This window comes from Juglans regia, chromosome 1 (assembly GCF_001411555.2).
Source record: "Juglans regia cultivar Chandler chromosome 1, Walnut 2.0, whole genome shotgun sequence".
In the NCBI taxonomy this organism is placed as follows: Eukaryota; Viridiplantae; Streptophyta; class Magnoliopsida; order Fagales; family Juglandaceae; genus Juglans; species Juglans regia.
In genome coordinates this window covers 15,665,799-15,670,279 of record NC_049901.1, presented here as the reverse complement: position 1 = coordinate 15,670,279, position 4,481 = coordinate 15,665,799, and the positions used below count along the sequence as shown (strand labels likewise).

Below are 4,481 nucleotides of genomic sequence, written 5' to 3'. Positions count from 1 at the left end.
TGTGTTTTGTAATGCACTTAATATTAAACTCATGTCCAGAGTAACCGTTCATCTCCTTTTCCCCATACGAAGGTTTCTAAGAGATTTGTTAAATCAATTATTCCGGTCGGACAAATCCATCTGGATGTTCCATAGCAGCCGATCCTAGGTTTTTTTTATTCTTGTCCATAAACTAATATTGTCACATATATAAATATTGTGAATTTGTTTTTTAAAAAATCTGAAAAACATATTCATTGCATTCAACAGCTGGCTTAGTTCAGTGGTCATATAATTTAACAAGTAAAAGGATTCATTAATTAATGCAAGAATCAAAACATGATTTTGTTTGCCTCGATCTTTGATGAAGAAAGTAAACGAGATGTAGGTGAGGTCTTCGAAGAAAGGCTTCTGTGAGGATTTTATTGAAAAGAGAAATTTACAAGTATCGGTTTTCCATCGTGTGCCATGTAGGGAACCTTTGGTCCTATTTATACAAACTGTTGCAAGATAAATAAATTTACATTTAATAAGCATTTCATTTAGCATTTACAAACAGACCTAGGACCATCATGAGGAATTCTGTTATCATCAAATCAGTCCAGAGTCTTCTAGCTCCTTCATCTCGTTCTTCTGATCTGGTGGTGCAGACTTGCAGTACCTAATTCAAGCACCACATGGCAAAGTGTGACGCTTGATCGTAGTTGAGCAAACCGTGCTAAAGATAATGGCTTGGTAAAGATATCTACAAGTTGATCCTTGCTAGATACAAAAGAAACTTGAAGAGATTTTACAGCTACACGATTTCTAACGAAATGATAATCCAACTCAATATGTTTAGTACGGAAATGTAAAATGAGATTAACAGTAAGGCAAGTAGCACCCAAATTATCACACTACAAGGTTGGAGGATCTCTAAGAAAAATGTTGAGCTCTTTTAAAAGAAATTGTAGTCAAAGGAGCTCACAAGCAGTGTTAGCAACTACCTTGTACTCCATTTTAGTACAAGACCGAGTAATAGTGGACTGTTTCTTTAAGCCCCAAGAGATAAGATGAGTGCCAAACTAAATGCAAAATCTATCATTGGATTTACAGTTATCTGAGTAACCGGCTCAATCAATATCAGAGAAAGTAAATAAAGTGAAGGTAGATGAGGAATGAAAATGGAGTCCAAAATGCTGTGTAAGATTTAATATTATTATTATTTTGAGATTTGAAAAAATTAAATTATTTCTTATATTTTGTATGAGAATTTGAGAAAATTGTAATGATGAGATAAGATGAGATGAGATGTGTTGAGAGTATTTATATATCCAAACGAGACTTATTGGAGTAGAATACTCGTCCTATTTTATCTCTTTTATCTTTTTTAATTTGAATTTCAAAATTTTAATAGTTAACACTCAGCGTGTATTTGTTATGTGTGTAAAATTACAAGTATAAATAGTTTTTTTTTTTTTTTTCCTACATTTATAGATGGATTGAAGTAAAGTACTAGATATTTTGATCGGATAATATTGACACGATGGTTTGGATCAGGATGACAAAGACGCCATTAGATTCCTGAGGTTGGGCCAGGCCTTGGTTCAGTGCCGGACAAGGCTCTAAACTTAAGAACACAGTGGGGCCTACAAAGTAGGAGCTTTCAATGGGTGGAGCCCTTACATGGGCCCCACGCCCAAGGAAAACGGACAAATGGGCCCGATGAAAGGAACTGGTAGCAAGTCTTCTTGGGCCAGGAGAGATGCTACCCGCTTCCTCATTTACTCTCATTAAGAAGCGCGTGGTCTTATTTCGTCCTCCGCTTACACCCCCACCAATCCCCAAAGGTCACTTCAGATTTTATTTTAAAAAATCATTTACACACAATATTTTATATAACTATATTTTAAATAAAGAATATTTTTATAAAATATTTTATAAAAAGAGCATTACTATTCATAAATTCATACACCACACACTATAATTTTTTTTTATATTTTTTAAAGTTTTTTTTAGTTTTATTATTCTTAAAATAATTGAATTATTTTACTCATAATTCATATACCACACATTTAATAAGAGAATAAAATTAAAAAAATCATAAAAATGATGGTGTGTAGTGTATGAGACTTAGGAATATAATTTTTCTTATAAAAATACCCCCTCTCTCTCTCTAAGAGCTTAATTTTTTTTTTTTTTTTTTAAAGTCTCTAAGATCTTAACTAAAAATAGACTAAAAGGACTGTTGCCAGGGAAAATACAATGCCTATGGTTCAGATTAAGCCACGTGAGTCATGAGTGACACAAGCAGGTGAAAGGACAGAACGCAACACAGCACAATCACATTGAACTAGCTAGTTAAACGCAACATCATGCGCGATCCAGCATTTATTATAGTATGTATAACAAAATTACGATGAAAGTGGATATATATAAAAAATATATATATTTTGGTCAGAAAATAATTTTACAAAAATAAATTTATAAATTAATCTAATTTAATATAATACATTAAATTATAAAATTATTTTAACTAAATTTAACACCTTCAAGAGCGGCAAGATTTACATCATCGCACCCTTAATATTACGATATTCATGACCCAATTGTGAGAGAAATTTTTTTTTTTTTTTTAAAAGAGGACGGAACCTCAATTTTATTGATTGCCCTCACTTTTGGAGGAGGAAAACCGTGGTTACAATCACGACACCTGGGAGGTACAAAAACCTAAATCTAGAAAAAGAGCACCCATACATCAAAACAAGTGTAACTATATAGAGTACAAGCCTAAAGAAATATATATAACCTACTTCCGAGAAAGCCAAAGAGGGAAAACTGCAAAAAACCAAGTACACAAGAACAAAGAGACGCAAATACCAAGATATCAAAATTAGACAAGCAAAAAACACAAAACAAACCTGGCAAGAGGCTTATGATATCCTCAGGTAGGGCATACCCAATTTGTCCATGCGGAGAAGACCCCTTAACAGGCTAGGCAACATGTGAATATCAGACCAATCAGAGTTCAAACCTTCAGCCCCACACTTAGTTAGAAAGTTAGCCACAACATTGCCTTCACGAAAAATGTGAGTTACTGTATACTCCAGGCTATTAAGATGTCCTTGTAAATCTTCCCAAAAGTCTTCTAAATACCAAATGGGGCACTTATTCTTAACAATCCAATTGACCACCAGTTGAGAGTCAGTCTCTATTTGAACACGATAAAATCCAAGCGCGTGACATCTGCGAACACCTTCCAATAAGCTGCTGAGTTCTGCAAAATTATTGGTACCTAAACCCAAGGGAACAGAGTAAGCCAGAAGTAATCTCCCTTCCTCATCCCGAATAACACCCCCAGCGCCAGAGGTTCCAGGGTTCCCGAAACTACTTCCATCGGTATTGAGTTTTACCCAGCCCTGAGGGGGCCGGTGTCATTTTACCACCCGGACCCTCTTGGGCTTAGGGAACAAGACTGGAATTTCCAGTCTATGCAAAATATCCATGTCCTGGGCGGAAAGAGAACTCACTTTCATGATCTGGTCCATGATGCGCCGGAGCCAAAGTTTAATAGCGTGCCAAACCGACTCTTTTGAGTGAGCCTTATCTTCATACCGGGCTTTACAGCGCCTCTCCCAAAGTTTCCAGGAAATAATAGAGGGCAGAAGGCTAAAGATGATTCTAACCTGTGAAGACTTACCCGCACGACGAAACCAAAAATTAGTTTGATCCTTCCAAGTGTAGAAAGGGGCCATATGAACCCCTAGATGAGTGGCCGCTAGACGCCAAATGTGTCTAGCGAAATCTCCCGTGCAGAGCACATGGTTCAGGTCCTCAGTATGACCCTTTTGACAACAATTACATTTAGAGGCCATTGAAACACCCACCATACTAATATTCTCGTCAACACTGAGGCAGTTATTAGTAGCCTTCCACATCATGATAGAAATCTTCTTGGGAAGATTAGTATGCCATATCCACTGAGCCCAGGGTAAAGGGGAAGAGTATACTTGTACATGCCAATGACTTCAACTCTGTCAGCGTCATTCACGACATGCATAAGATGGAGTCATCTCAATCCACTTCAACCGCGCCCCTTGCCCCCATGTTACCACCTATATATCAAGTGCTTTTCCAATTGAAAACTACATAATAATATCTATCTTTTTGCAAAGCTTGGTACTTTAAGTTAAGATGATGGGTATTAATTCATTCTCTCTCTCTCTCTGATCTTTTTTTTTTTTTTTAATCAGTTTGGTGCATACAATTTAAGAAATTATAATGTTCATGATAAGGATGGAGAAAGATGAGGAGGAAATGCAGTAGTTGTTGGTGGGAATAGAGAGAGGAGAAGAGGAGTTTTTTGTCTTGTTTTTTCACGAGCCAATTAAGATCTAAAATGCAGAAGAAATGGGTGCTATAAAATACAATAAAAAAAGGGTGTTTCCATGAGGTTTGGTAACTCATGACATAGCAAACCTGATAGCTAGAACCACATAAGTTAGACAGACACAAAACTCAAG

At 36.2% G+C, this 4,481-nt stretch overlaps 1 long non-coding RNA gene across 1 annotated transcript; it reads right to left on the bottom strand.

Moving 5' to 3' along the window:
• Nucleotides 1–413: 413 nt before the first annotated feature.
• On the bottom strand, nucleotides 414–4,113 carry LOC109011155. The gene is made up of 3 exons (XR_001999310.2): nucleotides 3,489–4,113; nucleotides 2,880–3,253; nucleotides 414–640 (listed from the first exon to the last, which is right to left on the bottom strand). It is a non-coding gene; the product is annotated as an uncharacterized LOC109011155 (long non-coding RNA).
• Between the last annotated feature and the right edge of the window lie 368 nt (nucleotides 4,114–4,481).